The sequence below is a fragment of the Mauremys reevesii genome, linkage group 12 (assembly GCF_016161935.1).
Source record: "Mauremys reevesii isolate NIE-2019 linkage group 12, ASM1616193v1, whole genome shotgun sequence".
Lineage (NCBI taxonomy): Eukaryota > Metazoa > Chordata > Testudines > Geoemydidae > Mauremys > Mauremys reevesii.
In genome coordinates this window covers 21,173,389-21,186,630 of record NC_052634.1, presented here as the reverse complement: position 1 = coordinate 21,186,630, position 13,242 = coordinate 21,173,389, and the positions used below count along the sequence as shown (strand labels likewise).

General features: G+C 51.8%; 2 non-coding genes across 2 annotated transcripts; both read right to left on the bottom strand.

Annotated features, from left to right (window-relative positions):
• Nucleotides 1–9,169: 9,169 nt before the first annotated feature.
• On the bottom strand, nt 9,170–9,241 carry TRNAA-UGC. Its single transcript has one exon. It is a non-coding gene; the product is annotated as a tRNA-Ala (tRNA).
• A 2,730-nt stretch (nt 9,242–11,971) lies between these two features.
• On the bottom strand, nt 11,972–12,043 carry TRNAC-GCA. Its single transcript has one exon. It is a non-coding gene; the product is annotated as a tRNA-Cys (tRNA).
• Between the last annotated feature and the right edge of the window lie 1,199 nt (nt 12,044–13,242).

Genomic DNA, 13,242 nt, shown 5'->3' with positions numbered 1-13,242 from the left:
GTGTCCCCCCGCCCATTAAGGATCCGTGTTGTGTGGATGCCCCCGTTCTTCTCATTAAGAATGGTGCAACGGAGCATATGGGTGTGTCCCCTACCCCATGAATTAGCTCCCGTGTGTGGTTCCCCTGCCCCCATCCAGGCTCTGTGGTGTGTGGGTGTCGCTGTTCCTCTTTTCAAGATCCGTGTTGCAGGGGGGCGTCCCTCCCCCCAAGTAAGAATCCCCAGCGTGTGGCTGCTCCCATCCCACCATCCAGGCTCTGCGGGGGGGGGGGGAGGTCTAAAAAGAGACCATGTCTCAGTATCTTGCCCAGGCTACGCTGCAGGGGCTATTTACAGGTGCGATCCCACTACTGATTGGCACAGGAGTTTTGACCTGCTCCGTTTCCAACCTGGGCCGGTTCACCCCTCGTTAGGCAACCTGGGGACCCCAAGCTTCCCCAGGACCACCATATTGATGCCAAACTTAGTGCGGACACCTGATCGGCAGAGCCCCCTGCAACCCAGAACTCCTGAGCTCAAGCGACCCGCCGGCCTCAGCCTCCCTAGGAGCTGGGATCACAGGCACCAGCCACAGGGCCCGGCTCCTTTTATTGCTTGGCAGCTGGAGCTTTAAACTCTGCTTGTGAGCTCTGTGCCTTGGCCAGATGGGGACAGCCTGGAACTGGGAAATGCTCCTGCTCCCCTTGCCCCCATCTCATGTCGAGCTGCAGGCGCCGCTGTCCTCCCAGGTAAGATCCCGGATGTTTCAGTGCCTCCTTCCCCCGCCCAGGAGCCCAGGAACCTCTGCCCCCCATACAGAATCCTGGGTGTGTGGGTGTCCGTCCCTCTGCAGAGGATCCCGGAGTGTGGATGCCCTTGTCCCCCCCTACAACATCCTGGGTGTGTGGGTGCCACTCTCCCCCAGCAGATCTCTGGTGGGTGGGTCCCCAGGGTGTGAGTGCTCCCATCCCCCGATACAGGCTGGGGGGGGTATAACTAGCTCTCCCTGTCCTGCCCAGGCGGTGCTACAGCAGCTGTTCACAGGGGCAGCAACCCCACTGTCACCCTGCAGCTTTAACCTGCTCCAGGGGTGACCTGCTTCACCCTCCTGTGGGAGCCCGGGGACCCCGAACTTCCCAGAATCACCTGATTGATGCCGAGCTTAGCACAGACACCGGCTCAGCATGGCAGGGTGCAGCCCTGAGCCCTGACAATCAGCTTCCCTCCCCCTCCTGCTGCACAGCGAGGATCCCACGCGAGAGGCTTCGTGCCCAGTTTGTTCAGGAGCGTCCCAGGCTCCAGCTGTAAACTCTGCTCATCAGTTTTAATCTTTGGCCACACGGGGGCGGCACTAACGGTCCCATCTAAACGCTGTTTGCGTTCGACCCTTCGGCTCGCAGATTGTAACCCGCGGGCAGATCTCTGAGTGCAGCCAAATCCTTCCCCAAACTAAACATTGAAGCAGCAGCTCCCATTGGAAAGATCAGGATTTTTGCCTTTAAAAACAAGGGAAATGTCTCCAGCGAGAGACTGAAGAAGCTCAATTGATTTCATTGACTCCATGAATGTTCCTCTGTGTCCCCCTAGGAGTCATGCCCCACATTTTGGGGATCACTGAATCCTACTCGCTAAGCAGGGGCTAGTGATGCCAAAGCCCAGGGAAAGGGAGAACAAGTGCGGGGCCCCCAGCACTGGAGCCATGTGAAGGGGCTGCAGGAGAGGGGCACTGGCTGGTGGCACAGGGAGTTAAGCGCAAAGGGGGCACAGGAGGGGCAGGAGTTAGGGGTGAAGGAGGTGCAAGGGTTGGGAGTGCAGGGGCTAGCGGTAAAGGGGGAGTGGGGATCGTCCAGGGGCAATGGGGAAGTGCCAAAGTACAAGCTTTGCCCAGGGCACCATTTTCCCCTAATGCTGGTCTGAGCAAACAACTGGAAATGACCCTTCAGTGAGACCAGAACCATAGTGTAGAAAAGCCCCTTTGTTAAATGGTGGTGGCTGAGGGCTTAGGGAGATGGGTTAGAAAGCAACAGGCACTTGTTTGTGGAGGTTTGATTCTTGCCGGCTGGGGTGCGGTGTCTCCATGGCTCTACTTTCAGTGTCTGATCTGCCACAGGGAGCCAAGTCTAGACGTACTCAGAGGCTCTATGCCAGGGTTTCTCAAACTTCCTTTCACTACAACCCCTTTCTACCAAAAAAAACCCCACAAACTTACTACATGACCCTAGAAAGACGCACCAAGCCCTGTAGCCTGATTTGGGGAGGGTTAGTAGGGACAGTGGAATTTATCCACTTAATTTAGTTTTATTTAATAATTAATTTTCTAATTAATTAGTAATGTTAATAATAATAAATAGATATTAATAATATGGGTATGGCTCGCCAATATGTGTGATCAGAAGATAAAGTTCGTCTTGAATCAGGCTTCACAGAATTTAATACAAGGAGATTGGGGTATATTACAGGAAATTAGACAGAGACAGAAATTTAGTCAATCAAGACCTTTTATTTAAAATCAATGAAACAATAAGTAAATGTAAAATGTTAAAAGCAGTTTGAGATTACAAAGTTACAAATATCACAGTTCTTTAAGAGATATAAATCTATGATAATGCACAGTTCTAAATGCACCTGTAGCAGTAGCACTAGAGTGAATTTCACACCTCTGATAGAGGAAGTAATAAAGATAGTTATGAGTTTTAGCCCTCTATAAACTAAATGCTTAGAGGTGAAGCAGAAATAAGAATTTGTTCATACTTACAGCTGTGAAAAGAATTAATACTACGACTTAGTATTGACAGCTTTCGTAGGAGAGAGAGGCATCACTGTAGGTTGAGACAATAAGGAAATAGATAGGTGTATTGCCTGTCTAATGGTGGATTGTCACCCTTTTTATAGGGAGAAATCCTTCCTCCTATGCCCAAATTTGTCTTTCCCCCATGGAAAGGTGAGGGTACCTGTTTTCATAGGCTGACCTTTTATGTGCGTATGGATGACAGATATGTATGCATCTGCGGGTGTACGTGTTACTTTTGTGGGCAGAAAAACCCCACTTTTCACCCTATCTAGGTGAAAGGTTAGCAAACATTCAAAATGTCCCTAGACATTTTGCGTAGGTTTGTATCCTATTATTACTTTTCTGAGTAAGGGTCTTAAAGGTTGCTTTCAGCGTCACGGAGGAAATTGGCCAGGATGTCTGGCCTAGAAGTTTCTAGGTATCTTGCATTACAGCTTATTGTAAATAATTCTATTAATCTATGCAGCCTACACACTTTTATCAAAAAGACATTTTATACAGACCAACAGATTAATCCTCAGGGCTACAGCCCCTCTACACTGAGCACAGGCAGAGGAGACAAAGCCTGAGCCCTGCCCCAGTTAGGGGAGAGCAAAACCAGAGCTTGATGGATTCAGCCCTGGGTGGTGGGGCTCAGACTTTTGGTTTCAGCCCCAGGCACAAACAAGTCTAATGCCAGCCCTGGCGACGCCATTAAAACAGGGTTATGATCCACTTTGGGGTCCTGACTTTCAGTTTGAGAACCACTGCTCTGTGCTGATGGGAGAGAGTTTTTCTGTGGGTGTAGTTAATCCACTTCCCAAGAGGTGGCAGCTGTGTCAGTGGGAGAAGCTATATCGGTGGGTGTGCAAGCTGTGGTGTTTACCACATTTAAAAAGTTTAATCAAACCCCATTTTTAAAACCACCTGTGGTCTGGGAATGGCAAAGGAGCTTGATGAATCAGGGTTTGTCCTTCAAAGTCCTGGACATCACGATGCCATCCTCTTAGTGTCATGGGGATATTGCTCAGTGTTAGAGTGCTTAACTGCAATTCAAGTAGTCCTCAGTTCAAACCCCCCTGTTCTCTTATAAACCTCTTTCTTTTTTTAAAAAAAAAGGAAAACATTTTCATTTCCATTCTTCATAATGTTCAGGGGCTCCTCTCTACAGGAGTGCTTGATATCAATGTAAACACTCAACATTTCGCTGTCCAAATGCATAAAAACCTAGCAAAGCTGTCCATCCGCTGAAATCAGTTCCAATCCTCTAAGTGTCTAGTTTATGTTTTCATCAATTAAACAAAGCTATCATACGAATGTACATTTGCAGATCCCTCTTCTCCAGGAGCTATGTTGTGCAGAAGAACAAGAGCCACATCCAGCTGCAGTTCAGGAGTCTGATGACCAAAGAGCCACGAAGTGTTCTGAGGGCTGGAGAAAAATGCCTTCTAGTGAGCTATTGAACGAGCTCAACCTCTTTAGCTTATCAAAAGAAGATTGAAAGGTGACTTAATTGAAGTGTTGAAGTGCTTTAATGGAGACAAAAGATTGGGTATTAAAGGGCTTTTTAATCAAGGAGAGAAAGGCATAACAAGACCCAGTGGCTAGAAGGTGAAAAGAGACAAATTCATATTACAACTAAGACACAAATATTCAACAGCGAGGATGATTCACCACAGGAACAAGCTACAAAGGAAAGTGGTGGATTCACCATCTCCTGATGTCATCTAAAGGAGACTAGATGCCTTTCTGGAATGTGTTTGCCCCAAAAGTAGCTCTGGTGTCATACAGGAGGCCCGTGATATGCAGGGGGTCAGATTAGATGCTCTAATGGTCTTTTCTGGCCATAAAGTCAACTAATTTCTGAAAAACTGAGTGTAGCATTGTGAGCAGCGTCTGATGTTTTCCTGTCTAGCCGGCTTGGGGTGATCCACAGGGAGTAGCTCAAAGCTCCAAAGTGCCTGGGCAGGGACAGGACATTAGCACAGCAAGGGAGGGGTGTGGCAGTGACATCACAAAGGCCTTTTGCAGGACCTCAGGCTATTGGTCAAAGGTGGTGGGGAGGTGGTGACCTCACAAAGAGATGCTGACATCAGGCATGCAGGACAGGGGTGAGGGGCCAGGGAAACCTTAGAGACCCCTGTGGCTTTGCTTCAGCAAGTCTCCTTCTCCAGGTCTCCCTTTGAGGACTGAGAAAGTATTCGGGTTCACGTACTTGAGCGCCAGGAGGAACCTCTTTCGAGTTTTCTCCTTCCCTTTGCCTGATTTTACTAGAAAACAGCCATCCCTGTTTAGAAGGTAAGAGCCTCCTTGAGGTTTGAAACCTGTTCAGTCTGATCCATCTGGTGACCATTGAATTCTAGGCATGGAAAACATGAGCTTAAGGAGGCAGAATTTTATTGCACACCTGGGATTTTGTCCCTTAGAATCACTGGGGTCATTAGGGTTTGTCCTTTTGGTTTCACCTTTTCCTCCATCCATCCCTTCCTCCTTTCTCTTTGTCTCTTGCTTCTTTTGTCCTTTCTCCTGTTCCCCTCCCAACACCAGGAGGGGTGTGCGTATGTGTCTCAGGGGAGTGCTCTGCAGCTCCCACTGTGGGAGGTCTACCCGAAAATGTGGGGCTGAAATAGTGCTCGGGCAGCGATCCCCACCGGTGACCTGGGCCATCCTTTGGGTGAGAACCCTCAGCCTCCCATCCTCAGTCTCTACCCTGATTGGCTGAGCAGGGGGTTATTGACAGGGAGGAGACTCAGGTCCTTGTTGTTCTCTTTTAAGCCCAAGGAAAGAAGTCATAACCAGTCATATGTTTGATGAATGTTGCTGCTCCTCTGCATTAATGGTCTCTGAACAGTTCATGATTCTCTCTAACATTGTAGTTCTCCTCAAATACTTGCTGAATATTTATTGTGCACTGTTGTTGGTCTGGAGCTCATCTGAGAGCACTTTATTCAGGTCATTCAGTGTCTGAAATTCAAGATCCGATGGTTAGTTTGAAAATCAGGGCTCTTGGATCCTATTCCCAACTCTGCCACTGGCTGGCTGATAATAATGATCCGCTCCTACCTACCTCACGGTGGGTGGGGATCCATTGGAGAGTGTCACTAGGAGTAGTGCATAATATGCGGTGTCCTATCACATTTACTCAGAGCAGATTATGACATAATAGAATAGCTGAAATAGTCTATTTGATTTGTATTTTTTTATTTTGAAATTGTTAAGAGCAGCAATTACTTAGCTCAGACTGAAGCATCTTATCTAATGTTTGAGATCTAAGTGTCTCCTCTTTGTGTGCGACCAGACAATTTAACACACTGTGACAAACAGGAGATGCTTTTGTTTTGCAACAAAATATTTTTGCAAAGAACTTTCATCCCACTTGTTTTGAGTTCGAGAAACAAACTGGTTTAATCTGAAGGGGATTTTCTGACAGAAATGGTTTCAATGAAATTTCCCCACCATCTCGATTCCTGGACTCTATCCCTTTCTCTGTTTTTTTTTGTCCATTAGAACAGGAGTCAGGACTGTTGGCTTCTCTTTCTGGCTCTGCCACCACCTTGCTGTGTAGGCCCTTGGGAAGGTCGCTTCCCTTCTTTGTACTTCAGGCTTCTCCCCATCTGTCCAATGAGAACAGGGACAGTTCTCGAACTCTGGGCAGTCATTTTCAGCGGGGCCCCGGCAGGGATAACTAAAAATGTATAAGACTTTCATTTCTTAGGAACCGGTTCCCTATAAAAAGTTCTCATTTAAGGGATGTGTCACAGTACGTATTTTTTGTACCAATAGAGTTACCATGCGTCCATATTTTCCCAGGAGGAATTTTTAAATTTTTAAATTTTAAAAATTCCTCCCAGACAGTGATTTAAGAACCAAAAAGCCTGACATGTCCAGGAAAATACGGGTGTATGTTAACCCTACCTAAAGTTCTTTTTTAAAAAGATGGGCCTGAACCAGAAACGAATTCCATTTTACATGTGTGGGTCCCTGCCACTCCCTGGGGCTGTGCTAGGGTGACCAGATGTCCTGATTTTATAGGGACAGTCCCAATTTTTGGGACTTTTTCTTATATAGGATCCTAATAACCCCCACCCCCTGTCCCGATTTTTCACACTTGCTGTCTGGTCACCCTACGGTGTGCACATGTGTGGGTTCCAGCTGCTCTCTGCCCCCCTCATTGAAGCAAGTGTGCAGGGTTACTGCCCTGGGAACTGTAGGGCACCAGGGGACATGGGGCTGGCTGGAGGCAGGGCAGGGGCTGACTGGAAGTAGGGTCTGGCTGCAGGCAGGGCAAGGGGTGCGGGGCTGGCTGGAGACGGGGTGTGTGGGGCTGGCTGGCTTCAGGCAGGGCTGCAGGGGCGTGCGGCAGGGTTTGGCAGGGCTGGAGACAGAGGAGTGCGGGACTGGCTGGCTTCAGGCAGGGTGGTGCAGCAGGGGTTGGCTGGAGACAGGGCAGGGGGTGAGGGGCTGGAGGCAGGGCAGGGGGTGCAGGGCTGGCTGGAGATGGGCTGGCTGCTGGCAGGGGGTGTGGGGCTGGCTGCAGGCAGGGGCTGGTGCAGGCAGGGCAGGGGGTGAGGGGCTGGCTTCAGGCAGGGGGTGCAGCAGGGACTGGCTGCGAGCAGGAGATGCAGGGCTGGCTGGAGATGGGCTGGTGCAGGCAGGGCAGGGGGTGCAGGGCTGGCTGGAGATGGGCTGGCTGCAGGCAGGGGGTGTGGGGCTGGCTGGAGGCAGGGGCTGGTGCAGGCAGGGCAGGGGGTGAGGGGCTGGAGGCAGGGCAGGGGGTGCAGCAGGGGCTGGCTGCAGGCAGGGGGTGCGGGTACAGAGGGTACAGCCCACCCTGTACGGTAAGTGCTCCCTCCTCCTCCCTCCCCAACTGGGATAGCAGCAGCAGCCCGGGGCTTGGGGGCTATTTAAAGGGCCCAGGGCTCCCCTGCTTCCACCGCCCGGCCCTTTAAATAGCTGTGGGAGCCCTGGGGAAGCGGCGGGGCTCTGGGGGCTATTTAAAGGGCCGGGGCGGTAGAAGCAATGGGAACCCTGGACTTTTTAAATAGCCCCCAGCGTCCCGCAGCCCTACCCCAGCCCTATCCCAGCCCCTGCTGGGAGCCCCAGGCCCTTTAAATTGCCCCCTGAGGAAGCCGGGCCACCCTGGTACAGCGCACCAGCTCTTGCCAGTACGCAGTACCAGGGCTTGCGCACGGGGCCCTCTTAGGGGTGGGGCCCAATTCAGGGGAATTGGGAGAATCGGCCTAAAGCTGGCCCTGTGTGGGGGTGGGGTGGGGTGGGGCAGGACTTGGTCCCATTCTGGGCACCACCAAAAATTATCCAAACCTGCCGCCCCTGTCCAGCCCAACCTTCTGCTGATGCACCTCAGCCCACACCCCTGCAGGGTTTGAAGCTTCCATTGCTTAAACTCCAGGACACTGAGGGATTTCAGCTCCCCTTTGCCCAGAGGGAACCTTCACCCCACTCCCAGCCAGGTTCTTGTCCATGGGATCACTGTAGGGGGGCTGGGTCCCGCTGGGTCTTTTCTCTCTCTGTGACAGGCCAGGGTGCAATAACTGGGGCATCTGAGCCAGGGCCGCCCAGAGGGGGGGGGCAAAGGGGGCAATTTGCCCCGGGCTCCGCAGGGGCCCCCAAGAGAACAGCGGGGGCTCCCGCCTCAGCCCTCTCCTGGAGCCTCAGCGCATCAAGCGCCGAGTCTCCGCCGGGGCCCCTGAGCCCCGCCCCGCTCCGAGCCGCGTCATCAGGGGCGGGGCTGGGAGCTCTGGGCTGAGCTCGGCTCTCTCCGCTCGGCGTGGAGCTCCCAGCCCCGCCCCCTCCCCACGCGGCTCGGAGCGGGACGGAGCTCAGGCCCCGCCGGCCACACGCTGCGGCTGTTCCGGCGAGGCGCTGAGACTCTGGGTGAGGAGGGAGCGGGGGGTAAGAGGTTGGGGGCGGGGCGGGGGCCGCCGCTGAAGCGCAGCCCGGTCTTCGGCGGTAATTCGGCGGCGGGGGGCCCCTTCCGTTCCGGGACCCGCCGCCGAAGTGCCCCGAAGACCCACGGTGGGGGCACCCCGCCGCCGAATTACCGCTGAAGACCGGGCTGCACTTCAGCGGCGGGTCCCGCTTCGGCGGTAATTCAGCGGCGGGGGGGCCCCCGCCGCGGGTCTTCGGGGCACTTCGGCGGCGGGTCCCGGAATGGAAGGGTCCCCCGCCGCCGAAGACCCCGGGCCCCCGGAATTCGTCCTTCTCATCTACCCTTGTCCCAAGCAGCACAGCGGGTGGGAATCTTACATGTACTGAGGTGACTTAGGAGCAGAAACCGCCCCAGACCTTCCATGCAATTGGCACTTGCCCCTCACTGAGCAGGATTGAAATTCCTGCAGGGAGACTGCTGGGCCACATCCCCTCTGGGCATGAGCAAAGCAGCAGGGTGAAAAAAAGAGCTTGGAGATGCTGGGGATTGAACCCAGGGCCTCATACATGCAAAGCATGTGCTCCACCACTGAGCTACATCCCCAGATGGGCTGCAGGTTGCACTCAGAGCTGTCCTATTTCCAGAGCATCCAGTGGCCTAAGAGCAGCATGGGGGACACATTCCCTGCTCTGAGGGCCAAACCTGCGGTCCTTGAGGCTGCTGGTTCTTAAGGGTCACTTTGCAGCAGGGCCAGATTCGATGTGTGGGGCAGAGAGAGTGGGTGCCCTGGACTCAGGATGCAGAGATACACTCAGCCCTCTCCCCTGCATTGGGTGGGGGGTGCTGCCACCTCCTGCTGGAAGGTAATGGGAGGGGAGGGGCACTGTGAGTCGCTCAGCACCTCACCCTGGTGGCAGAAGTGCTGTGGGAAGCTCCAGGTGTTTCTAGGATCTGCTATTGCCACCTGCCTGTGAGGTCCAGCTTTCCCCAGCACATTCACTGCGGTGCAATTGGGTCACTGTTTCCATGGCTGAGCAGCAAAGAATCGCTCCCAGTTTCCCTTCTATCGGCAGCAGGATTAGCCTGTGTCAGTGGTTAATGAGGTGGATCTAGTTGTAGATTGTTATTCATTCCCCACCTTGACAATTCACACAGTCCCTTTCCTACTCAACTCCCCAGCACCTCGGTGATCCTGGTAGCAGGGGTTGGGTCCTGAGATTTTCAGGGTCCTTTTTACCCTCCACCTGCAGTGAACTCAGCTTTTCCCCCATCCCAGACAATCCATGAAATAACAACAGGGGCATAAAGAAAAGGGGAGGGAACATCTCACGACCAGGGCTGGATGTGCCCAGGGCCCCCTGCTTGTCCATTGTTTCCCTGGAATTTGGCCCCCTGCTTTGCACAAGGGACAGAGAAAGATCTTGCTGTTCCTGTGTCTGTGCAAGGAAAATTGTGCTTCCCTAGGAAAGAGAGGCGGGAAATGGCCCCATGGTGGGACAATATCCTCAGGATTAAGACCTAAGGACTCAGGCTGAGAACTGATAGAACTGCACTCATCTGGGATTTAACAAATTGTCTTCCCTGGAGCAGGGCCAGATCCAGCGTTTTTGCCACCCCAAGTGGAAAAAAAAAGCTGCAATCAACTGCAGCTCTACCTCTGCTGCTTTTGGCGTCCAGTCCTTCCCTCTGAGAGGGACGAATTGCCGCTGAAGCCTCCCCTTTCCATTGACCACCCCAGAGACCTGCTTGCTGTGCTGGTGCCTGGAACCAGCCCTGCCATGGAGACACTGGGAAGATGGGGGGAATCAGGAAAATACCATGGATTTGTTTATATTGTAAGTGAAGAAAAACTAAAGCAGTTTTGGTTTAAAGTCATTTTTCCCTGACTGGGAATTGAACCCAGACCAATGAAAGTACCAAATCCTAACCACTAGACCACCAAGGAGGTAATTATGTTGTTTTTCCTCTCACTTATGCTACACTTTCTTAGGCTACTTTCTATCCAATTTCTGAAGTTGCTCCATTGTCCATTCCCTGAGGGGCTAAGAGCAGAAAGTGCAGGAATCCCTGTACTCAGGGTCACAACCTCAGCCCAACCCAAGCCACTGAGACAAACTCAAATGATGCTTCCTCCAGCAGGATCACAGAGCAACACAATGGAAAACCCATCAGGAACAATCCTCCTCTGCCTTCATTTACCCCATTGCAACCCTCTCAGCAGCCCACTCTTGTGGGAAGGACGCTGAGCTGATAGGAGCTCTGGCATAGAGACCAAGGCAGGGGTGTTGTTCCCTCTCAGTGTGAGCTGATCACATTCTGACTCTGGAGGAGGAGGGAAAGGCCATGGCCACATGATGGGGCCAGTATGTACCACAACATGGTTCTTTTATGTGGGATGACTTGATCCTGGCCTGGTGTCTGGCTGTGGAATTTACTGTTTACTATTTTTATCCTGCGTATTTAAAGATGAAACTGCTTTACAAAAGCTCCTTTATTCTAGGTGATACAAACAGGTCACTTCCCCACCTATTTCAAGGAGATGGCATTTTCCTAACCCACAGGGAACTTAAACTATCGTGCTCAAGATCACACATTCCTTAGGAGAAAACGAAGGGAGAAAAAACAAACAAACCCCACCAAACCGTTGCTGTTTCTACCCAAATGATCAATGAGACCAGAAAGTGAGACTGTGCAATTAACTGTCTGGGACTACACTGACTCTGCAGTTACTTGGATGCAGACACACCCAGCTCTACGGTTGGGAAACGTACAGAGACTCTGCTGCTGCTCATGAACTAGCAGCACATGACCTCTGAACAGCTGCCATTGGAATGTATCTGAAAGTCACAAGGAACAACGATCTGTGTTAAAGGAAGGCTGCCATTTATTAGAGCCCCAGTTGATGCCGTGTGCACAAACAGAGGATTGAATGTGTAACAGGGAGTTTGGTAAATCTTGGTTATTTTAGTTTTGTAACAGGCTCCTGTCCACCCCCAGTAGAGTTTTCAGTCCCAATGGCAACTTACTTACCAAATGTAATACAGACTAGTCCATGCATCCCACATGGATGTGGTTCTTGTTCTTCTGCACATTGTAACCCATGGAGGCCAAGGACCTGCAAATGTGTCTTCATGTGTCTTTGTTTAATTGATGAAAACAAACCACGACACTTAGAGGATTGAAAGTGATTTCTGCTGGGGGACGTTTGCTAGGTGTTTATGCATTTGCACAGGAAAATAGTAAGTGTGTCCATTCATTTCAGGAATCCCTATATAGTAGAGCTCCTGAGCATACTAGAAATGGAATTATTTTTATTGAAGAAACAGGCTTGTAAGGGGGCACTTGGATTTGAACCAAGGACCACTTAATCTGCAGTCAAAAGCTCTACCACTGAGCTCTACCCCCATGACATTTGCATAGGCAAGTCTGTGATCTTAAGGATTTTGAAGGACGGGCTCTGCCTCAGAGAGCTCCTTTTCTATTCCCAGACCACAGGGGTTTAAAAAATGGGGTTTGATTAAACTTTATATACACATGTAGACACCACAGCTTGCACACCCACCAACATAACTTCCCCCCACTGACATAGCTACCACCTCTCGGGGAGATGGGTTAACTGCACAGACGGGACAGCTCTCTCCCCTCCACTTAGAGCAGCTTCATTATTTATGAATAGGTGGGAAATAACCTCCTGAATGGACAGGAACCAATGTATGAGATATTGCTGTGTCTGCATTCAATATGGGTAACTGGTCATATTGGGCTGGATTAGTAGGAGCATTGCCAGCAGATGGAGGGAAGTGATTATTCCCCTCTAGTCAGCACTGCTGAGGCCACATCTGGAGCATTGCGTCCAGTTCCCCACATACACACACACACTACAGAAACAAATTGGAGAGAGTCTAGGGGGCAGGGGACTTACAGGGAGAGGCTGAAGGCAGGGCTGCCCAGAGGGGGGTGGGGGGGTCAATTTGCCCCAGGGCCCCCAGGAGAATACAGGATTCTATAGTATTGCAACTTTTTTTTATGGAAGGGGCCCCTGAAATTGTTTTGCCCCAGGCCCCCTGAATCCTGTGGGCGGCCCCTTCCCAGACCGTGGTGCTGTCCCCCCCTCCACCCCCTTCCCTCGTTCTCCTCCCTCCGAGGCCCCCCCTGTGCTCCACCCTCACTCCCATTTGGCCACTTCCCACCCCTGCTCTTTAGCTGAGGCCTGCTGATCGCTCGCTCCTCTCCTCCCGCAAGGCCTCCTCGCGCCTCTCCACCCCATACCCCAAGGTCTGCCTGCTGGCCCCGCCCCTCCCCTGAGACCTACCCTATCCATCGCCCACACCTCTCTGCCCCTCCCCTGAGACCTACCCTGTCCACCTCTTTCTTTGATCATCTCTTGTTATTCCTTGAAACATCAAGGATGGAATGAAAAGCGAGTTTACTCCAGGGTGAGGAAAGAAAGGAGCCACCAGCCCCCTGGCAAAGCTCAGTGCCCCAGAGAAAACCTGCCCCCTGCTATCGCAATCACTGATGTACTGGGGATATGATGGGAAAGGGACTGTCTGAATGATCGAGGCAGGATATGGACAAAAATCTACAGCAACATCATTAACTAC